Raw genomic sequence first — 25013 nt, 5'->3', positions numbered from 1 at the left:
TTCTTTTTTTTCCCATTTTATTTTATTTTATTCTTCTTCATTGTTTATGTACCACACCCAGTACTCCATGCAATACGTGCCTTCCATAATACCCACCACCAGGCTCACCTCTGTATGTTTCTTGTTAGGATATGCTGTCATTGAATTTAGTGCCTGCCCTAAGCCATGATGATCTCACCTTGAGACCTTTAACTTAATTACATCAGCAAAAACTATTTTTCCAAATAAGGTCACATTCTCTGATTTGGGAAGTTAGGATATAGGTATACCTTTTTTTTTTTTAACAATTTTTTAAAAATTGAAGTATAATTAGCATAGTGTTATGTAAGTTTCAGGTATAGAACTTAATGGTTAGGTAATTCTATACAGTACTCAGTGCTCATCACAAAAGTATACTCTTAACCCCTTTAATATTTTGCCCTTCCTCTCACCCACCTCCCCTCTGGCAACCACCAATTGGTTCTCTATACTTAAGAGTCTGTTTTTTTGTTTGTTTGTCTCATTTCTGTTTCTTTGTTCATTCATTTGTTTTGTTTCTTAAATTCCACACGAGTGAAATAATATGGTATTTGTTTTTCTATGACTGACTTATTTCACTTAGCGTTATACTCTCTAGATCATCCATGTTTTTGCAAATGGCAGGAACTCATTCTTTTTGTGGCTGAGTAATATTCCTTTGTAGATAGATACATCTTCCTTACCCATTCATCTGTGGATGGACACTTAAGTCTTCAATATCTTTGCTACTATAAATGATTGATAGGAATGCAAATTGGTACAGCTGTGGAAAACAGTATGGAGTTTCTTCAAAAAAAAATGAAAAATAGAATTACCATAAGATCCAGTAATTCCACTACTGGATATTTACCCAAAGAAAATGGAAACACTAATTATAAAAAAAATGCATCCTTATGTTTATTGCAGCCTAATTTACAAAGAGACATATCTTTTTTGAGACCACAGGTCAACCCACCACAGCTCAGAAAATGGATAATAAACTTAGTTGGGGGGAAAAAAAACTTTTCTAGAAAAATCTCACCAATTGGGTAGAATTAGGGTAAACATGAAATGGTAAAAAATACTTGAAAATCTGGCTATATTTTAGTATATACAATAATTCTAGCAAAGCTGAATCTAGTAAATGAATTATGATATCAGGGAAATGAAAGTGGTGTTATGAAAATTTGAAGGAACTTTTTTCCCCTTGAGACTATTCTTTATATTATTATGTATGATTGCTGACATGGTTACAGACACTTTGATCACAGGTAGAATCAATTTTAGCTGAGCTCTTTAGAATATTCAGAAATCAGTTAAATTTGAGTTTATAAAATACAACACTCATAATTTTTTTTAAAGTTGAATGAGGATTTCCATAGCTGAAGAATTTAAACTTACCTGAATTCACTTGGACACTTGTTTATCTCAAAACATACTCCTATAGATTAGTATTATTCTATATTCTGGAAGACGTCCCAGTTTGATGGGCTTAATAAGAAATAAGAAGATATATTGGGTGCCTGGGGTGGCTCAGTTGGTTAAGCGACTGTCTTTGGCTCAGGTCATGATCCTGGAGTCCCAGGACCAAGCCCCACATCAAGTTCCCTGCTAGACATAGACTCTGCTTCTCCTGCTGACCTCTCTCTTCTCATGTTCTCTCTCATTCTCTCTCTCTCTCTCAAATAAATAAATAAAATATTAAAAAAAAGAAAGAAGATATTAAAGTCATAAATCTTGACCTACAATATCACAGGTATATTATAATGTCAGTAATTTCTCACCAATTGGCTAAGCAAACTAAAATTATCTTTTTTTTATATCAGAAGATAATTAACATAGGAAAGATGAGGCCCTTCATATCTACTTATCTAAGTTAGGTTGTGATCTAAGGAATTTTCAGCTACCCTAAAAGTAAATCAGTAGACTATCATAATGTGCTTTTAATTATATTCATTAATATTCATTCGGGAAAAATGTATCATAGTTTCTATTTCAAGAACAAAAGCTGGAATATGAAACCTTGTTTTTGTCTAGAACATTCAGTTTGAGGCTAATCTTTTCAAGACCTTTCTCTAAGGAGATTATTGTTCTTTAACAGTTCAGTTACTGAAATATAAAAAAATTTGCTCTATTGAATTATAAACAATTTCTCTAGGGAGTACCCTATTTAGACCAAAGGTGAATGATTTCAGCTTGGTTTAATAATTTGCCTCATCATTTTCCACATTAGCATAGAGAATTAATCAAGTGGTATGAATCAAAACAACCGTCAACAGAGGATGTCAGTGGTTTCATGGCACCAGAACTCCAGTCCTGAACAATGACATAGGCACACCACTGTGAGTGCTTCACATGCACTAATTCATAGAATACTCAAAATAGTTCTATTGTTATCATTCCCATTTTAGAGATGAGAAAACTGAGGAGCAGAGAGAATAAATAACTTGAGCCAAGATACAAACCAGGTAGTTTTGCTCCAGAGTCCTCTCAACTCCCCAAAACTTGGGTTTTTCCTTAATGTTATACAATAAACATTTTTCTAAATAATTACTGTTATTTGAAAATGCTGTCGACAGAGCTATACAACATTCTTATATTTTTTACTGTAATTTATTTTACTATTCCTTATCTACGTTTTCTGGGATCTTTTTTGCTACTATAAATAATATTTATACAAATGTCAGACCAACTTTTTGATAATTGCCTTTTTAAAAGTGGGATTGACAAATACAAGAATGTGAATTTTCTAAGGTACTTAATACATTAGGCAAAAGGCTTCCAGAAGGCTTACATCAATTTACAACCCCAGGAGTACTAGCTAGATAACAAAAAATAGCATAAGCAAAGACACACGGGGTGAGATAACATGGTGGTTTCAGCCATGGAAGAGCGACAGAAGCAGGCAGGATCCAGACCATGACGTACAGGGAAATTAAAAAAAAAAAAAAAAAAAAAGATAGGTATTAAGCACTCCTAGGTTTCTGAGTTGGATGTCACAGTCTACTGGATCACCCAAAGAGAAATCAGATGAAAAGAGTAGGCAGTTTGGAAGAAAGATAATGAGATCAGATTTAAATATATTAAATATAAACTGTGTATGGCATATCCAGATGGCTATTTTAGAATTTCTGGTCAAGAACTCAGGAAGCCAGGACTTCAGATGTAGATATGAGAGTCATTATTTTATAGGTCACTGGAAACTGGTTGATCACTCAAAGTACATGACAGGGAAAAGAGAAACCAGAGCACAGAGTTTTGGGAGCAACAATATTAAGAAGTCTTATAATCTAGCTTCTCTAAACCAAATTTTTTTGAAATATAAATAACTGTAATTTTGTGATAACTAGCTCTAATCATACAATCACATCATGGTTCTGAATTTGTGTAGCAATAACGCCCACTTTCCGACTGACTCGTTTTATACATATCAAATAGATTTAAAATGTGGTAAGAGAGGGACCCAATAATTTTGCCTTTAAAATATACATTTAGGATTTAAGAAATTCAATTTTGCTCTAAAAAGAAAAAATTTATAACAAATTAGAATAGTAACATGATACATACACTCATCTCAAGAACCAGGAATTTGGAGTAATTACCAAATTTTGAGAAATTAGTATAATTTTGCTATTCTCTAGCCAGCAGACAATCATGAGAAGCCCTACCCCTACCCCATCCCCCATGCTGAAAGACTTTTTTTTCTTTTGGAAGAGCCCATCTAAACCATGTAGATTTGTATGCTTTGCCACCTTGTGGTCATTGTGGTTCTTTGCATGACTCCATCTGTACTGTGGTTTTGAAGACTTTCCTGTTAAAATGGCTTGATGTTTTTATGTATTTAATTAACAGCAATACTAGCACAAATATATTAGAATAAACTTGAGTGACTTTGACAAAAAAGATTGTCATGCCCAAGATGAATATTTATCTGATGAATTTATTGCAGGCTGATATATTTGCTTGATAACTTCTTCTGGACCTTTCTTAAATGTGTTTTTTCCACGCGTTGCTACAGTTATCATTTTCATACAGAATAAATGTTAATAATAAGAAGAAAAGGTTTATTACTCTCAACAGTCTGAGTATTAGCATATTTTTTTTGAATTTCACTGAAGTTTTAACAGAAAATAAATCTCATGACATGGCATATACAGAGCATATATATGAATAAGTAAGACAGCTTTCTGTAAAACTCAAGCTGAAGCATCCAGGAGTGTTTAGGTTAAGCTCTAGTTTCTATTTTTCTAGTTCAATCTATTAGAAACAAATGTGCTGGAGAAATGAATTTTTAAAATGTCTCTAGAGGTTCAGTAGCCATTGCCAGATAACTAATGTAATACAGATGCATTTTTGAGAGGTTTGGGTGATTTGAAAGAGAATAATTACTGTATACTTCATTATACTTTTGTTTCATCTTCTGATTCCTTTTCACATGAGATTCGATTTTTCCAGTGTTTGTGAATCTACGAAATATTCAAGTGTTTGTCTTGGAAGCTTTGCAGGGAACTTCATCTTTGTTTTAGGGCTCTTTCTGAGGCATAAACAGAAGTCTTTTGCCATTCCAAGTCACTAGCTCCTTGTGTCTTGAGGCAATAAGCTGGGTTTTGAGCAAACGGTTTTATAGCAATTAACCATTCTTAAGCTGCATTTTACCTCTCAAAATATAGGAGATACCATTAAAATGTAGCAAAGAACAGCTGAGCTAAATTTCCTTAAATTTTTTTCCTTTAAAAAAAGATACACTTTGGGGGCACCTGGGTGGCTCAGTGAGTTTAGCCTCTGCCTTTGGCTCAGGTCATGATCTCAGGGTCCTGGGATGGAGTGCCGAGTTGGGCTCTCTGCTCAATGGGAAGCCTGCTTCCCTCTCTCTCTGCCTGACTCTCTGCCTACTTGGGATCTCTCTCTGTCAAAAAAAAAAAAAAAAAAAAAGATAAATTTTTGACTCATTTAATCTCTGCTGATAGTGTTGATAGACTGCTTATATACTCATGTTATTCAACTGAAGAGACTTTCCCAAAGTTACACCAGTAGTAAAGGAGCCATGTGAAAACACTCAGCCTTGACTGTAAGAAAATACAGGGAGAAATGATAGAATTCTGTCTCTATTACTGGAAAACCAAACCAAATTAAAGATTCTCTTAAGGTTAGGCCCATAGTACTTCTTTTACATGATGGGCTCTCAAGAAGTATTTTGGCTATATGTCCAAAAAAGGACCAAGTCCCGCAGAACTATCAAGTAGCCAGGACACACAAGTTTCTGCCCCATATTTGCTCCCAGTTACCCACCAGTTTTAACAAAAATGAGGAGAGAGATTTCTTAGAGAATAGATTGTTTTTTGCTGTGTATTGGAAACAAATTATAGTACCTTCTTAAGCTTTAACTCTCATAGCTGAGGTTGGATTTTTCCTCAAGGAACAGGAAACTTTATTTATGCAGTGAGGATGGTCATAGCAGGGATATGCTGAAAAACATAAGGATAAAAGAGGATAAAAGGAATTACTTTTGTTCACTTATCAGGGTGATATGATGCAAAAATAGTAGCTCAATTCACATGCAAGTCACATTATATGTGATATAATAAAGGAATACTTTTAGGTAAAAAAAAAAAAATAGTCCTGATGAAAGCTGGATTTAAAACCCAGTTCAACCATTTCCTAGTTAGGCAAGTTAGTAAATGTCTCTAGTTCTCGGCTTCCTCATATTCCTCAAATAATTAGACTTCCCTCAAGTGAACTCAGGAACACTAAATAGGAAAATATTAGAAATACACGAAGGTATTAGGTTAGCAAGGTATTAGGTAAGCTGTAATAAAAATAAACCCCCAAATCTCAGTGGCTTAACATTATGAAGTCTTATTTCTTGCTTGTATTACAGTGTGAGGTAAAGCTGGCACAGCTCTTTTCCAAGCCAAGACGCAGAGATCCTAGGTTTCTAGCAGCACTGATGGGGGAGAGCACACAATAGAAAGTATACCCAATTTTCATTTTCTAGGACATGAAGTAACACATCAGTTCCCCTAATATTTGATAACGGAGAGATAGTCACATGATCTTATGGAGAGGCCTAGGAGCTTGGAAATGTAGATGGGCACAGGGACATGTAGAAACCAATGATTGTTACTACAAGCAATGTACTTTTATTGTAGGAAAATGAGAAGTACAGATGCACATAAAGAAATACATATTAAGCACAATCCCATTATCTTTTCAAAATTTTGATTATCTTTTCAAACTTCTCTACATATGCATTTTCATGTAATTTTAAATGAGTATGCAGGTTTTCAGTAACCACAGTTTCCCTCCTAAGGAGACTTCACCCATTGCTCTTCCCATCACGATAAGCATGCAAATTGGGAGCAAGAGTGACATTGTGGGGATAAACTTAAATCTGCTCTAATTTCTCTGAAAAGCATGTCGATTTCTATAATTATTGGCAACAGATTACTTGTGATACAACTTTTTTAAAAAAAGATTTTACTTATTTATTTGAGGGAGAGTGTGACTGGGGGTGGGTGCAGAAGGAGAAGCAGACTCCCCAGTGAGCAGGGAGCGGACCCCAAGATCACAACCTGAGCCAAAGGCAGCTGCTTAAGGGACTGAGCCACCCACGTGCCCTCTTGTGATACAATTTTACCCAAAACCATGAAACAATGTGTCCTGATTCAGAGGGTTAAAACTTCTGCTTGTAGAACTTGCCAATACTTAGGTGGTAACAGAGGGAGCCATTGAACTTGGAATGTATTTCCCTGGCTACTCATGTTGCTACCTCAATTTTACTTGATAAAGTAGTGCATATGATTTTTTATTGTTCCCTAAGGATGTTTGTATATGTAGTAAGTCAAATTGCAGCATTCAATAAGTCCTGTGTTTCTGTTCAAAACAAATTACAGTGCACACAAATTTATTTTTTCTCTGATCTCACTTGAAATCAGGTAGCTATTATAAATAATACAAAACAAACACTTTATTTTAGAAAATTACAGAAAATAGCATCACCGTTTACAGTGTTACAGAAATATGTGGCTATTTGGAAATCCTAAATCAAAACTCCTTTGAATTAATATTCAAACATACTTAGGGGAAGTAATATTGATTTTGTCAAATCATCTTTTCTAATTTTTAATGCTAAGGCAGATGTTTGGTTGTAGATTAAGCATGAATATAGAGATGCATGGACAAACAAGACAAGACCATATATTCCTGCAACCAGGGTGGTGAAGACAATTGTTAAATGGTTGTTGGTAGTTTATCTTTTATGAAAAGTAATTAAGTCCTGAGTGCCTTTCTTAGAGCTTATGAAATACGCTATTGGTAGTATTATGATATACTTATTAGAATTTACTTAAATATTCTTTACTGAATTTACCTTAGAATAGTAATAGCAGTAGATGCTATTAGTTATCTGTCTATTACATGCTAAGTGCTACATACTCTGCTGGAGACGGTCTGTGCTCTATCTCACGTATTCACAAAGAAACTGCAATATAGTTTTTGCTTCATTTTATAAAGGAGGAGTTGAAGATCAAAGAAGTCAGGTACAGATAGCAAGCTGCATAATCAGGCCTGGAATTCAGTTCTTTTCCTTCCAGAATTCCTCTTTACCCAAGTTTCTTTCTTTCTGTTTTCTTTTTTCCTTATTTATTTATTTAAATAATCTCATAGTTATTCCAAACTGTAGGCATCAAGCAACCGAAGACCAGAAAATTGTGGAGCTAGAGTTCAGGACCAATCCTTTCATGGCATGGCCAAAGAGAAAGAGAGATGGGAGATGTAACATTTTCAGAAAAAAGCAGGAAAAGATAGATTGAGAATGAAGTAATGGGCACACCACAGTCCCTTGGTGGTAGTTAACCTCATGATAGGACCTGGAAGAACAGTGCCTACTTGACCTGGTGTGGTTTTGATTTTTTTGTTAATGAAAATATTTCAGTGTTTAGAGTCTATGAGAGCAAGGAAAGAGCGTGCCCTTAAAAGTCATGAATTTCTAGTTCCATATACTAAGTTCTTGCCTCACTAGAATGAAACACTCACTTAGGAATGTAGAAGTTCTGCTTGTGTAGACAGGATAATCCCAAAGTCTGGGCTGGAGACATGACCTTTCACCACAGAGGTTTGATGTCAACTGGGGTCTGAAATTAGGCTAAAATGTTTTTAGTCAAAGGTGAAGTTTTCTGGGACCTCACAGAAATTATGTCCTGCTATTATAGTAGTATAACTGGGGATATGTTTTAGGAGGTTTGGAATACCAGTAATAAGACACTTGTAAAGTCCGGGAAACAATAAACTCACAGTATGTATTAAAAGGAAACCTACCATGTAAATTAAGCAGCTAGAAATAACATGGAAAGACGGGGAAGAAATGGAAAAGAAGATAAAAAGAGAGAAAAAAAGAGTAGGAGAGAGACAACAGATAAGAAAAGCCAAGAGAAATGGGCAAGTAGCTATTGTAATTCATGAAGGGGTTCCTGTCCCAATACCAAGTCACCGATAGTTTGGTTGTACTTAATATAACTTAGTTGTATATCATTTTGATGAGCACATTCTATTACAAAAAAGAAGAATTTTTGTTGAACTGGTTTAACTGGATTTCTCAAACACATATGCCTTGATAGACACATTCACTTCATCAGTGTTTGAAGAAAACCTACCATTTATAACAAAAGTAGTATATTCTTTGTAGACAGTATAAAGATAAAATAGGAATTGAATTCCACCTGGTGTGACCTGATACAACCAAGGTAATACTAAAGAGTGTATTTTTACTTTTATGTATTTTTTTTAAAGCAGCATTTATAGAGAACCCATGTTCTCTGAGAAGATCCATAAGAAGATATTTCAGTGGAAAATATCTTCAGTGAAAATATCTTCACTGAAAATATTTTCAGTGGAAAATAAATGGAAAAGTTCAAGTCCAGCAATGGAGTCACAGCCTGGCAAACTCTGGAAGTTCTTCTTTGGGCTAGAAATATCTCTGCCATTGAATACATCCATCTAGGCTGTGAATTGGCTAGAGTTGGTCGTTTCTGCTGTTGGTGTCAGTGCTCCATGTGGTCTTTCCTTATGATTATATTGTTAGATTTCTTCTTCTTCTTCTTCTTCTTCTTCTTCTTCTTCTTCTTCTTCTTCTTCTTCTTCTTCGAAAATATTTTAGGGGTGCCTGGGTGGCTCAGTGGGTTAAAGCCTCTGCCTTCAGCTTGGATCATGATCTCAGGGTCCTGGGATCGAGCCCCGCATCGGGCTCTCTGCTCAGCAGGGAGCCTGCTTCCTCCTCTCTCTCTGCCTGCCTCTCTGCCTGCCTCTCTGCCTACTTGTGATCTCTCTCTCTGTCAAATAAATAAATAAAATCTTAAAAAAAATATTTTATTTATTTATTTGACAGAGAGAGATCACAGGTAGGCAGAGAGGCAGGCAGAGAGAGAGAGAGAGAGAGAGAGAGGAGGAGGAGGAAGCAGGCTCCCTGCTGAGCAGAGAGCCAGATGTGGTACTCGATCTCAGGATCCTGAGAACATGACCTGAGCCGAAGGCAGAGGCTTAACCCACTGAGCCACCCAGGTGCCCCTATATTGTTAGATTTCTTACTCCTTCATTATACATATAAAAGAATCCATTACCAACCGAATTCTCAACCACAAGATTGTGTTTTTTATGTGTGTGTACAAACCAGATTCACTTGCTGTCTTCATTAGCTTGGGCTGCCGTAACAAAAATACCACAGACAAAGTGGCTTCAACAATGCAAATTTATTTCTACTTGTCTCGGAGGCTGGGAATCTCAAGATAAAGATGCCAATAAGTTTGGTTCCTGCTGAGAGTCCACTTCCTTGTTTGTAGACAGTCGTCTTCTTGCTGTGTCCTCACACTGTGAAGAGAGACCTCTGTCCCTTCATGCCCTTATGAAAGCACTAGTCCCACCATGGGACCTCCGGTGCCATGACCTCATCCAAACTAATTCCTTCCCAAAGGCCCCACCTCCAAGTACCATCCCACCGGGTGTTAGGGCTTCAACCGATGAAGTTGGGGAACACAAGCATTCAGTCCATAGCAGTTGCATAGGGTTACCTTTTTTTTTTTAAAAAAGGGTGTTAGTTTAAGATGAACCAAATGTCTGATTCTAGCTAAAATATGAGATGCAAACATGGGCTTTTGCGCAACTGAAATAAATATACTTGAATCCTCTTTCCAGAAATCTAATCGAGTGGAGAGTTCTAACCCTGGTCGAGTTTTCTAAAACATCCAAAACACTAACTACATTGACCTACATCTTTGTACATCACTAGCAGCTGAAAGGTAACATTGTAGAAGTTACAAAATGTTTTGAAATAGTTCTAGAGACCTGGTGATGCTTGAACAGCTCAGCAAAATACTCAGATCTGCACATGATTATTGACTTCCTATACTCATCTTGCAGGCACTGTGCTAGATAGTGAGGATTCAACCCTCAAGTAGATTTTAATCCAGAAGATTAAAAAATCAAAAGAACAATATGTCAAAACGCGCAGAGATAATTCCATAGAAGCTAGCTTCTGGAAGGGAGCCAAAGCATCTGGCCCAGCCCTTCACGATGCAGAAGATGAAGCTGAGGTTCGGAGAGACTCACTTATTATGGACTCCCTAGGAATAGAAGGCAGGGCTTCTGAGGCTCATAGGAGCGCTGTTTATTTGTCAGAGAGTGCACCACAGAACCCAAATTCATATATTGATTTGTTTTAGGGTCTCATTTACGTCCTTGGCTGGCCGGCTTTCTTTTTTTCCTTCTTTCTTTCTCTCTCTCTTTCTTTCTTTCTGATTTATTTATCTATTTGAGAGAAAGAAAGTGTACCAACGGGGGAGAGGCAGAGGCAGAGGCAGAGGAAGAAGGAGAAGCAGACTCCCCACCAAGCTGGGAGCCTGACGTGGGACCTGGAGATCATGACCTGAGCTGAAGACAGACGCTCAACCATCTGAGCCACCCAGGTGCCCCTGCTTTCTTATTTTTTATAGGAGTCAAAGTCTTGCTGCACAGAATATCACGAGCATCCAATTTCAAAAAGGCACATGACAATGTTGTGAAAATTTTACAGTACCCATTTGTAAGGCATTCTTAGTGTTCCCAAGTATTCCTTCGTTTATAACTCCTAGAAGGAAATCAAACAAGCTGGTAACCTCACAACATGGAAAACATTGTTGGTGTTAAGTTCTAAGCTGTGAGATTAATGAATTAATATTTACGGGGGAGAGAGGAGTGCAAGTGTGGTTTCAGAAAGAAGTAATTGAGTCAGGTGTTCTGAAAAAAAGTTGAGCATATAACAAATATACGCACCTGACTTATAAATGATTGAAAACAGTACTTCTTCTGAGAGCGTAAATCCTACGTGTAGTACCAAGCGAAATTCTAGTAAGGTTTTCAAGATAGAGGATATAACAAATGACAGACAAATGGATGGTAGGATGCAAAGGTTAATATAGCAGTCTTGCATTTTGTGCCTTTGGCTTTTAGGTATATTCAGATTAAACTTGAACTGTTAAAAAGAAATCATGCTCTCCTTAAAGATGCCATGGGACCTCAGTGTAGCTTTCCCAGGGCCTGCTTTTCAGGTCATGAGCTACAGCACAAGGCCATGTGCAACAGCTCCAGGAGAAGCCCAGAACGGTTGCACAAAATTGACGTCACCCCTAGTTCTTCTATAGTCAGAGAGTTTCAAACCCTGCTGGTGTTCTTTCCTTTTAAAAATTCTGACGTGAGCCTCAGAATCACAACCTAGAACATGTTTATTTGCTCACGTTAAATCACTTAACTCTCTCCTTTTGATGCCAGAAAAGAGCTTCCAAATATACAGAACATTATTGTTTGTTTAAATGGCAGGGGTTTAAAAAAATAAAAAATAAATTAAAAATCAGCCCTAATATCCAACAGGTGGCACCCACCACGCTACACAAAATCTGCCAATTATTTGAAAGAATCCTCTGCATTTCAAAAAGATTGAGAGACTGAAAATAGTAATTAAATGTTCTTGATCAGGGTTAGTGCTGCCTATTTTCCATTTGTCCTTCCAGAGTCACTCCGCTGTTCCCGGCACTTGTTCCATGCTTGGGAGGGTGAGCTCTGTGCACAGAGGGAAGCCCTCTGGCTTCCCTGGACTTCAGCTAATGGAGGACACAAAAGAAGGAAGGAGGAAGAAGTGAAGTCTTAGAATTGACTTCCTGGGTCCCCTCGCTAGCGATACACTGCATGCTGGCTACATCCTTCTGCCGAAGGCTGCTGCTTTCATCATCCAGCCTTCCCCATGCAATCACCTAACTAGAATTTAGGGAACTACTCCTTCCCTTTCCCTCTGGAGGCAGGGAGAGGAACAGCTCCTCTCACTGTGAGCCCCAGGGTGCTGGACTAGCTTTTCCTTTTCTGTTTTTCTCATGACAGATACAGAAAAACTTAAGCAAAAACATAGAGCTCAGTTATGAGGTTAGGAATTTCTGTCTGCTTTGCTTGGTGCCAGGAAGAGTATCTGGCATACAGTAGGCACTCGATACATATTTATTGCATATATTGTTATACATATAATTTTTAATGAGAACTTTAATTGTTCAGTAGATAATGTTTATGATTTGCCAATGTAGAAATGAAAAATAAATTCCTACATGCACACAAAACACCTTCAGTCACATCCATTTTTATTACATATATTTAATTGTACATATATTCAAATATTTGAATTAAAAAGATATTTAAGAATGAGAGTGACACTGGTGGTGTCCTAATGGAAATAAGTGGAGAAAGATGTTCACTACTTCAGATACAATTCAAACTTGTAAGCAGGAGATAACTCATGCCTTCTCTCTCAATTCCCCCAAAATAAACATGCTCCCCTGGGCGGGGGGCAGGGGGGACGACGAGGAAATATTTAGTCCCAACTGAGCGTCTGCACCTCTCTAGAAGCTGGGAGTAGAATGGCAAACATGCCAGATCCCACCTCTCCCCACCCTGCAGAAATGTGCTGGCCTAAGGGTGGGGTAGAAGAGTACTGAGTGTTCCAGGAGCCCATGAAAGAATGATCTTTGATTTAAAACTTCGTAACTGCAGAGCTGAGGGGTAAGAAGGTGTTAGTCAGGTACCGGAAGCAGGTTGGGAAGAGAAGGGCATTCCAGGAACACGGGACAAGAGCTTGCACAAAGATGTGGAGAGTGAAAGCCTGACTCATTCAGGCAACTGAAAGAAGTTCTTTATGGCTGGAATACAGAATCTGAAAATGAGAATATTGAGAAATGAGGATGGAAAAGTAAGTAGAAGTTTTTACATAGGATTTAAGGGAGTTAAGTGCTCATTGAGTGAGAATAAATGGTAACAAAGTGATTATTCTTCCCCTAGTCTCCAAAATATAGACACACATACTTTGTATCTCTCAGTTGGGAGGAAGTTAAAGATCCCAGAGATTACTGTAAAGCAACAACTGTTGGATATTAACCCATATTTGACATGCTTAATTAACTATGGTTAAGTATAGTTAAGCAGCTAACAGTTATTTTGTGTTTACTATGTTACAGGCACTGTAAAGTAAGAACTTTATAAGCATGACTTTTTTTTTTTAAAAGATTTATTTATTTGTTTAAGGGAGAGAGAGAGAGCGAGCCAGTACACGCACATGAGCACAGAGAACAGGGGCAGAGTGAGAGGGACAGAGAGTCCTAAGCAGACTCTGTACTAGCAGAGTCGACAGGGGGGCTCACTCCCACAACCTGGAGATCATGAGATCATGACCTAAGCCGAATCCAAGAGTCAGGAGCCCAATAGACTGTGCCACCCACCTGCCCCTGGGTATTATGACTTCTTTTTTTTTTTTTTTTAAATTAAAGGTTTTATTTTTTATTTCAGAGAGAGAGAGAGCACGCAGAGGAGAGGGAGAGGGAGAATCAGACTCCCCGCTGTGTGGGAATCAATCCCAGGACCCTGAGATCATGACTTGAGCTGAAGGCAGATGCTTATCCACTTGAACCACCCAGGGGCCCCTGACTTTCTTTAACACACTCACAGTAACTTGATAGATAACCCTATCAAGTAGTTACTATTTTTATCTGAAAATTACAGATAAGGAAGAAGAGTCACAGGAAAGTGAAAAGACTTACTCAAGGTTTACACAGAGAGTAAGAGATAGAGATTTTAAAAGAAGATGGGCGGGGTGTAGTTGCTTTTCCTCACCTCCTATAGAAGGCAGATTGGGAAAAATACTTGAGAACTGCATTGATATTGATCATAAATAATTAGGACTATGGTGATAAGCTTGCTTTATGCAGAGGCAACAAATTGTGCACACACCTTATATCGTAGCATAGAGAACAAATTCAGTGAATAGATACATTAAGTGTTGAAATTGATGTAATACAAACACGGCAATTAAATTGCTTTCCTTTTTTTAAAATATGGAACGCGTCACGAATTTGCGTGTCATCCTTGCGCAGGGGCCATGCTAATCTTCTCTGTATCGTTCCAATTTTAGTATATGTGCTGCCGAAGCGAGCACTTAAATTGCTTTTCTAAGGGGGAAAATTGAACGGAACTTTTTTAAAAGTCAGGGAGCCATGGAAACTGAAAAATGAAATTTGAATCCAAACGGGTCATGAACCAATAAGTCAAGGCTAGGTCTGGTGCCTCATTTTCCTAACTTTAAAATAAAAAAGTGACATTTTATATTACTATATTGGAGTGTTAAAGAATTATGCATCAGGCAGCCGTTTGAAAATAGTCTATGCTGTTATTATAAATGAGAAAAGACAAAGAGTTATTTGAATCAGATAATTCCAAAGTCTTTAGTGTTATTAGAAGCTTACCATTAATCTTTAAGAAAAATAAGTCTTTGGTAGTTTGACACCAGCAGATGGCACCCTAACAAAATAATTTGTGTGCCATAGGTGAACTTTCAGAGCCCTCTGTACATTCAAATGCAAGGCAAGTTCACTGTATTTGGATATGCAGGATAGAAAGAGAAAAACCAAAGATAAGACTTGCTCTTCTTGACTCAGACGATTTTTATTTGAGGAGGAAAGGAGAAAGAACATTTTCCTTATTACTCTTTATTTTGTGAATACCTAGCTAGATGAATCACTATTACAAGAAAATCCTCTATAAATCTGCAGAAAACTCCAACTAGAAAAGGTAGCATGATTACACAGAAAGGAATAAAATGGACTGATCCATATGGTTTCCAGCCCAAAAAAAAAAAAAAAAAGGGAATTTGGTGAAATAAATATTCTTTTTGATTGCTTCCACTGTCAGACATGTCACTAGAGTTTTGTTTTGTTTTGTTTTGTCTTATACATTTTAATTAAGAAGAACTTAAACATGAAATCTGTAACCAAGATACCTGCCACAATGCCCATTTCAATTTCAGACCTACTCAGCTTGAATTATTCCAATTAGGTAATTAGTGTTTGAATGCCCCCCCCCAACCTTGCTATTTATGTCCTGTTTTTTTAAAGCAAATACAGATTATTTTGTCAAGGTCATGATAAATGCATCCATAAGGGATGAGTATATTCCTGTTTTGGAAGATGTCAGGGTTATCATTTTTTTTATCTTCATCTTTTGCATAATTCCAGATATTTGATTTAAGGAATCAACCAGATCTACAGTTTACCCATCATTTTCTGGTCTCTGAAAAGTGTAACCAAGTTATTGGCCTTTGGCTAAACCCTCTCACCTGCCTCAGTCCCTAACAATTAATTCTTCTACAAATATATCGGTTTATAATTAACTCTGCAAGGAACTGTAATCAAAGAGTCAAACTTGGGTATAAAAACTCCCCAGGATCCAAGACCAACCCTCTGTCTGAGATGGAAACTTTAGGTACATGGCAGCAGTAACAGGAGGTAGCAGTAACTACATTCAGCCCCAATCTGCTTTCTTTGTACACTAACTGCTACGAAAGGACTGAAATTAAGTATATAATTCCATCCTCTTGAAGACCTTGAATGAAAAGAAGGAAAGGCTAAACAACCTGACTAGGTATTTTAGGGCTAGGGTATTTGGGAAGAAATCAGGGTAATTTACTTGCTAAGAAAGAGAATGGTTCCTGGAGGCAAAGTCCTTTTCATGAGAAAAGCAGCCCACATCCAGCCCACATCCGCCAAAAGCCTGGGAACCAAGTGAGGCCAGTGCTTGGAAGATGAACCTCACAGAGAAGGAGATGAAGGTCCGTGAATTTACAACCTGCCTGGAGAAGATCATCCAGTTGTAAGCAATAATGATTAACACTGAGCACAAACCGTCACTTAGGGACTCTTCTAAACATGTATATAAATTAATTAAATGCTATACCAATCATGAGATCTTTCTGCTATTGTATGGTATGTGTATTTTATTTTATTTTTTAAAAAGATTTTATTTATTTATTTTGAGAGAGAGTATGTGAGTGAATGAACAGGGGGAAGGGGCAGATGGAGAGGGAGAGAGAGAATCTCAAGCAGACTCCCCTCTGAGCACAGAGCCTGATGCAGGGCTCTATCTCAGGGCTCTGAGATCATGACCTGAGCTGAAACCCATCGTTATACACTTAACTGACTGAGCCACCCAAGCGCCCCTGCAGTATATACATTTTAAAGTTGAGGAATCGGAAGCATTAATAGCTCTACCCAAATTGACCCCGAGTGGTCTCAGTTCTCTTTTATTCACTAATCCATATCACCTCTTTAATTATTTTCTACAAACCTTTTGTGAGTACTTCACCACTGTCTAGAAAGAGATGGAGAAAAAGCAGGTTTCATATAGCAAAAAGAGAAAGCTTTTTTGTTGGTTGGTTTTTTACTTAATTTTGGAGCAGTGGAACACTCAGTGTTGATAACAAAGCTCAACCCTAACACATTTTTTCACCCTCTGGAAATGAAGCTCAGCTGGTCTTTACCCCAGGATGCCTGGTCAGCACAGCAGATCTATCAGTGTCTGCGGAAGGGGAAAGTTCCCACTCCTCAAGAGTATGTCAAGGAAAGAGTGATTTAGGAGATAGTGGGAGGCACGGAGAAATGCAGTAGCAGGTGGAATTGAATATAGGAAACTAGCTTTAAACAAATGCAGGAAGGAATTTCGGAGCCCATCTTGGAATCACTATGAAGGAGTGGCCAGCGAAGGAGCACTTGGGGTGGCTTCAAGTCAGGGCAGAGGGCCTCAAGGCTTCTCTCTCCTACCCAGAGAGAACTTTTTCTGTGTCTCCGAGTGCTATCAGCTCACAGTCTCCCACCTTCGTAGCATTCTAGAGTTGAGAATCCCGTTTGGAGACTCCTTGGCCAAATGTCAAGTTACCGATGTCGCTCGTGAGTCTGTTTCTTCTCCCCGGTAACACGTCATGTTGTCAGCTCTGCCAGCGAACTCCTTGATCAAGAAAGAGCAGTCTAGGCCCTGTTTCATCACCTTTATTTTCCTCTTGGAATTCTCAAACAGGATGGTCCCTGAGTCTTCTCCTTAGCCATTCTCTTTTCACAACTCACTTCCCATCAGGCCAATTTGTTTTCCCACTTTATCCTAAAGAACTCCAAGGAGGGAAGCTAATAAAACCCATTTAAGGCAGAAGTTGGGTAACTACAGTCATTAGCGTCTCTGAAGTTTTTTCCCCCTTCTGTGTATTATCACCATCAAGGCTAGGCTGATGTTTAGCAAAGAGCACCTGTCAAAACAAAAGAAGAGTTTCACACCTCACAATTTTAAGCCCCAGGTAAGAAACTCAGCCTGGTGGATCGGCAAAGAGGAAGACAAGAAACCTGAAACTCGATGACTTGGAGAAGAGTTAAATGAGTTTCCTCTGGGTACCAACAGGCTTTTGTTTAACACGATTAAATCCTCTTTGTTTCATTACAGACATCAGTTAGAAAACAAACAGTGTGATCAAGATAAAGGCCTGGAGCAGCATTCTGTTTCTCTTTCTCTTCTTTTTCTCAGAGAGCTATCACCACCTCTCAGTGGACAGGCTTAAAGGAACTTAACGGGCTCACAGAAAATTGATGAGCTGAGCTGAGCAGGTGTACAGGAAAGCTTTGCGCTGCAGGGTTAGGGAATGGAAAAAGTGTGAAGCACTTATGTCCATGACCAGATCGAGTGATAAGAGGACCGGCTTCCTTTGCTTTCTAATTAATTGTCTTTCTTTTCAAAACATGGTCTTTGATTTCAAGAAGCACCTGAAGAAGGTAAAGCCTAGTCCTAGTACAACAGCAACCAAAAACTCTAATGGGGGCTGGAGGTGGGGGCGGGGGGAGGTGGGAGTGTAGTGCACGGACAGGAAGGATGGAGGGGGGAGGAGGGAGGTGTTACTAGTCAGTAACCAAAAAAACAAAATATCCAGTCCAGAGACAGCTGTCAATGGAATTCCATCAGGGATGCAACAGAATTGAAACTGGTGTGCATTTCCAAGGCAATCCTTTATATATTATTGAATTGCTTATTTTATTGTTGTTAGGCAACACTCTTTTTTTTATTCCCCCCGAAACAAAACATGGACATTGTCAGTGTAACAGCTACACTGAGCTGACAGAAGCTGGGGTCATCCATATACACATTTTAATTACCTCTTTTCAGTCAGGAACATCATTAGAAGTTTATTATTACCAGCCACTATCTTGTGATCTTAATTGGCTTCCTTCACAGACGACACCACGAAGCCACTGTAGAGGCTCTGGCAGCCTCCCAGAGATAGTGACCAGATCGGTGACACTTTACACTGATACTGTCTTCAGCTGAATAACAGTTTAAGTTTTAATGCTAGACATGAGGTGGAAGCTTCTTTTAACACCTGTATGCAGAGATGGTCCTGATTCCATGGTGTTGAAAAACACACGGAGAAGTAGCGACTTTTCACACACCTCTGTTCAGGTTCTAGAGACATTATCTGTGTGTAGGAAAGGGGTGTGCCAAGCAGCCAGTTCTTTCCTGTGGTGCTCCTGGATCCTGGTAAAGTGGAAAATCATAGTTTGCTTACCAGAGGGGAAACCGAATCTAGTTGACGTGAAGATTAAATCTGCAGCATGGGCCATGGTTATCTGGCTGCTTGCTACTGAGAAAGTATGGAAACACCCTTAAATTAATAGTTTGCATTAATAACATTGGGCCTGAATCAATCATAGTTATTAACTTAGTTTCCAAAGCATTTGCAGTCATGTTGGGGATAATGGCAAATTTTGTGGCAGGGGGAAAAAAGAGAATGATTGTGAAATAAACATATTGTCAAGTCCTGTGGAGGATGAGAAAAAGGAAATTCTCCTGTGAATAGAAGTGTATCTTTCTCTTTGCGAAAGGAAAATGAATAAGTTCAGAAAGTTAAACACTGGGATTCAATTTATAAGACTAGGCTGATGATCTCTGGGAACAACATTACTGGGATACCTTCTTATTAAGGTAATTATACTATTGATTCCTGATCCTTTGGGCCATTCTTCAGACATTTATAGAAACTGAACTAAGTCACAAATATTCTAGCTTTGCGTATTATCAAATTTCAGGAAAATTTTGAATTTCACCAAAAAGGGAAAAAAAGTAATCTTAAAAGCTACATATATCAGTAGATTACTTATTCAGAATAATAATTGTTAGAAAGGTTGTTTTGTATCTTTATGGTTAAGATTCAAAAGATACTGGTACTATCTATATATTCCTGACTTATTCTTTTAAAAGAGATTCTTGTCATTCACCATGATGGGCAGGTATAAGGAATACACCTACAGCAAATATTGCAGAAAAAAGGTCTAGTAAATGGGTGGACTGTTAGGAGTGAAATTTTCCATTCAGTGAATTGAACTGGTATAGACATTAAAGTCTTTGGAAAGAAACATCAGCCCACTTTGCTATCTCCCCGGAGGTTTGGTTATCAGAGGATTAATACATCTGCTTTCTTCCTGACAATGACTCTACAGTGGCCCAGAATACACAAGCTGTTTTTCCAGGACTTCATATTTCACTTTTTAATAGCCCTCAACCATCTAATCATAGGTAAATATTATGAAATTTAAAAATAGATATATATGTGTGTGACAAAACCAACTTCATCTTATGGAATTCCTGGCATATGAGGTCGTGTCGTGATTATCCATATGTAAGTATCATTTTGATGCCCTGTGTATAGGTTTAAATTTTAAAATGTGTCTCAAGACTTGACATTGATATATTCCCATCTACAAATACAGCTGAATTCTCAGCGAGAAGGATTTTGAAATAAAGAAAAAAAGAGTGGCTGAAAAATTCAAATCACCATAATTAGTACAAGACAGCTAAATATGGTTTAAACAACATAGCGAAATGGGGACTAAATAAAATCATTCTTCTCTTCTTTCACTACCGAGAGTGACCTCTTGGTGGCTCCACTTCTGTAACTGGAATGGTCATCTCTGGCCTCCAGGAAAGGTTTCCTTCTCATTCTCATTTTTTGTATACCTGATGGATTTCCTCTTTTAGGAAGACATGACAATGAGCTTTACATTTCAGCTGCTTCACTGTCTTGAAACAGGATGGTGAAAATACAGCTGTTGAAAACATACTGTGAGCAAAAAGGCAACGAAATCTTTTTAAGAAGAGTTATCAAAATCAGGGTGCCAATCACTTTTAGAAGCAGGGTAAAAATTACTTGCACTTCAATATTTATATTTATATTTATTATAAGAAAAAAGTTTTTTTTTGTGGAAAGGAGGTGCAGAAAAGGGCACAGTATTAGCTAAATATTGTACCTTAGAACATCAGTCATTTCCTTCTCAATAGTACTGAAAGGGTCTAATTTATAAGTTTTTCCATCTCCCTGTTATGCTGGTTTGTAAGTTCTGACACTGCTACTGGTATGTTAATGAGAAGCTAGCGTTCCATTAAGAGAAAACCATATGCTCTGCTGCCTACTGTGAAAGAGAAAGCATGTAATGTGGCTGTTGCCTTAGTAACACATTAATTCATTTTGTCAGTGTTGGCACAGATCATTTCATTTATAAGAAAACAAGTATAATAGTTTACCACATCTATAATATTTACAGTGTTTCTGTTACAAAACAGTGACAAAATGAGTTTAAAAAATAGAGTTGGTATAATATCATTAAAATATGGAATTTGTGGTAAAATTTTCCCTGTAAAAATGAAAAAAAAATCAAGATTGGTGTAAAATTCCTCTTCACAATCCTAGTTAAAACATTTTAACACCAAACTGTTTGCTTTTTAGCATATTTGTATTATACTAATAACGTGCGTCTGCTGCAAAAAATTTAGTCCATGGAAGACACAAGTGCATTAACAGTTTTTAATGAATGCTAAACAAAATATTTCATACAACAGTTTTGTTAAATTACAACCATTATAAACCTAATCGTATGCTAGTGTGTTACTCATAACAAGACTAAACATTTATCTAGTTTTATCTGTTCTTCCAGATGTTTATTAGTATTCTAGCACTCCTAAAATATTTAAATTAAACCACTCCATTTTCTCATGTGAATGCATTTTGGGTTTTATTCACAGAAAATCTAGTCACATGTATATCTAAATAAATATAGAACACTGTATATGCTTTATGCACAAGTGATACTTAATGTGAATTGAGATAATCCAAAAGCATGATAAAGGAGAGAAGTGATTAGGGGAAAGACAAGTTCCTGTTTATTAAAGTCTGCACCTGCAGAAGGATATCGGTTCTACCCATCCTTAGGGTATTCCACACCTGTAAACACACATTCTTAACAACAAACAGTTTGCATCTGTGATGTTCACCTACCTTCTCGAACCAATAGAAAGGAACCCGTGTACAAGATAGCGAGCAACTATCATTTACCAGTTTATGTAGCAATTCAAGGTTTATGTCATCTCAAAGGAAGCCATTTATACATTTCCATAAGTTATACAAACGAGTGCAATTGGCCATCTAAGTAATGAATGGCCAATTATACTTTCAACATTAAGAAATACCTTTCTAAAGTGCTGGTATTCAATGGGTTCATCCAAAGCTTCATGAACCAAATGTGGGTGTTTTTGTTTTTGCTCTCCTGACTATATTCACTGCAGTGCTCCCGAGTTTGATGGGATTCTTTCTAATTAGAACCCAAGACCCAAGAGTACTTTTAAGAGTCTTCTTTACAGACCTGCAATGCGATTACTCTGGGAAACACTTAAGAAAATAAAATTTATGATTAGCTTTGATGAAAATGACTTTAGTTTTAACTTCATAATATCTCTGCTTTGATATGGGTAAAATACTTTGAATGGCTACATCACCAGAAGAGAAAATATAACCAAACATCAATGTGATTTTATATGATAGGGAATTAAATGTCTCTGAAATGTAATCATATCACATTGACTCACCCAATAAAAGTAACTTAATGAAGTATTTTATCTAATTCATATGTTTTTACTTATTAGTTTGTGGTGCTTGAAAAAATAAGCTGTAAACTTTTCAAGATCCTTCTTTCAACTCGAGCTGTTTCTGTCAATAAAACTGGTCTGTCAGCAGTTAAATGACACCATATTTATGCTTTAAGTACAGTAAATTATGGGTAGCTTTATAATAAAATTCACTGATTAGGCTTACTATAATAATATGGCACATATTACTATGACTTTGGTTAAATAAAAAAATTATCTTGTGGTATATAACACCTCCAATTTTAAATCATTTTGATTTTAACAGTTTCTTGTATTCATCGACCCCATTAATTAATATATTTATCAATGTAAGGATAGAAAAAAAGATTATAAACTGGAAAACATACATATATAAGTTTATGTGTCTATATGTTCACACATATACTTTTATGTTATTTAATATATTTAAAAATTTTCTCTTGATAAATAAAACCATAGATTTTCTATCTAACATTACCTTAGTGAAACTTCCTGTTATTTTCTCATGATGATTTCCAAAATCCACATTTACTATCAAGACCAAATAAAACTATTGTACCTACATGACAATAAAAAAAGATGAAATAAAAATTAGCAGGAAAAACGATTTATTATGTTTAGATGTATACTCTCGTCAGGTTAACTATCCTTTCCTCACTGATACCATCAGTTGTGTTTGTTTTATTTCCATGCAGGAATATGAGAAATCGAGAACAACAGTCATGAAGGCTAACTGCATTCAAGGTCAGCTTTATGTAGCTATTTGTTAATGTATTTGAGTCTAAGGAGTTCAACTCTGATAATATTAAATTATTATGTGTTTCACAACTTCTTACCCACAATGTTATAAAATATTCTTTATAGATAATACATATTATCATCACTATTTTGAAATGTGTATGAAATATAGCCGATTCATATCAAGTATAAATAGATATTTTTGAGCTGTTTGAGTATTTGTTTAAGAACTATAAAGGGACAAAGGAAGTATATAAAATATTTTTATATACATTAAAATATTTTTTAAATGGCACAGGTCAAATAACAGATAGTCCATAAATACTTGTTGAATAAATGAGTGAACAATAAAATATGTAAGTATACTTGCATTCATATCAATCTTCTAGTCACATACTCACTAAATTTATAGTGTTCCCAATCTTACTCATGGAGCATTTTGATTATAAGAGTGCTAAAGTAAGGATTTAAAATTTAGTGGTAGCTAATCACGCTCAACTTTTGGAGTTCCTCTTTTATAAAGTTAGGTTTCAGTCCAGTTGAATTCAATGTAAATTTTCTAAGTGGTGGGAAAGGAGGGACAGAATTAAATGGCCTCTCAAATCCTTTACCATAAAATTATATTAAAATAGTTGTACAATAAGAATGCAAATTTTAAGTTTTCAAAAAATATTTTAAACTGAGATGTAATTTGCTATTGTCATAACTCATTAAACACAAAGTATGTAATGTGATGCAAATAATAAACTTTAAATAGTTGAATACTGAAAAAAATGCTTTAGGGCGATAGAGACAAATATGTCAATATAAGGATAAGGGTGTGATTTGGGCTGTGTTCTTTTCTTGGAAAATTCAGATCTCTGTTTTAAATTTTTCTTATTTATTATCTGCTATACATGTAACACTTCCCAAGTAAATGAGGAAGATATAAGATACATGCTACACTATTTTAAAAGATATGCGTAATATTATTTTATTTTTTTTTCTCAACAAACATTTGTTGGCCATTAATTTATTTCTAACTATTCTGGTGATTAGTGTATGCTAAAATATCTAGTCCTGGTAAATTATTTTCCAAGCTTACCTCATATGGTATAGGAGGACACATTATAGCACATGCAACCCATACTTTTATGATATAATAAGTATATAAAAGACTTTTAAAAGAAAAATTGGAGCACTGGGTAGTAGTTTCTCGTATATTTCAAGTTGACTTAAAGAGAACATGTTGGAAGATAGAAATTTTCCTAAGTTAATGTTAAGATTGTTCAGATATATACCATGCATTTTCTTGAGTTTTGTCTCCTTTTTAACTTCTGGTCAAATTGATAAGCAGCGCAACTTAGCAGTATAATAGGAAGTCATAATCATATCTGAAGACTGGACATTTCACTTACAGGTTCTTATGTGCTAGTTAATAGAACAGGGTTTTCCTTGTGTTTGATTGTTTTGTTTTTTCCTATTAAATACCAAGAAAGAAACTTACGCCTCAGAAAGAAAGATTTTTGTGGGGGATAAAAAATGTACTAAAGAAAAGTACACATTTTCAAATTTGAATTTTTCTTTAGAAAAATAAGTGGGCATATATAAAAAACACTCGTCTAGAAAACCAGATCCCCACAAACCATATTCTCTTCTGATAAAATCAAAGACTATTTCATAAACCAAGAGTACATACTAAGATATTCATATCAGAACTGGAACTTTCCATCTTTAATATAGAGATGCTACTTGTAGAACTTCTACCATGATGATAATTTCTCATTTGTTTATCAATAAAGGGTCTGTACTTTTTTTTTTATAAATCCCACTTTAACATTCATGCTGAGAAACTTTTTTTTTTTTTTAAAGATTTTATTTATTTATTTGACAGAGAGAGATCACAACTAGACGGAGAGGCAGGCAGAAAGAAAGAGAGAGATAGAGGAAGCAGGCTCCCTGCTGAGCAGAGAGCCCAA

The 25013-nt window shown here is 36.5% G+C and overlaps 1 long non-coding RNA gene and 1 other non-coding gene across 2 annotated transcripts in view; both read right to left on the bottom strand.

The window, feature by feature from the left end:
* Positions 1-14384: 14384 nt before the first annotated feature.
* LOC116592111 lies at positions 14385-14491 on the bottom strand. The gene has a single exon (XR_004286304.1). It is a non-coding gene; the product is annotated as a U6 spliceosomal RNA (small nuclear RNA).
* Positions 14492-16552: 2061 nt separating this feature from the next.
* The window catches only part of LOC116591233, a 72604-nt gene continuing 64143 nt past the window's right edge, over positions 16553-25013 (bottom strand). Inside the window, exon 5 of the long non-coding RNA XR_004285896.1 lies at positions 16553-17623. This is a non-coding gene — a long non-coding RNA (uncharacterized LOC116591233). The remainder of the gene's footprint in view (positions 17624-25013) is intronic.

This window comes from Mustela erminea, chromosome 5, assembly GCF_009829155.1.
Source record: "Mustela erminea isolate mMusErm1 chromosome 5, mMusErm1.Pri, whole genome shotgun sequence".
NCBI classification, from domain to species: Eukaryota; Metazoa; Chordata; class Mammalia; order Carnivora; family Mustelidae; genus Mustela; species Mustela erminea.
The sequence above is the reverse complement of the archived record's forward strand: the minus strand, read 5'-3'. Positions and strand labels throughout refer to the sequence as shown.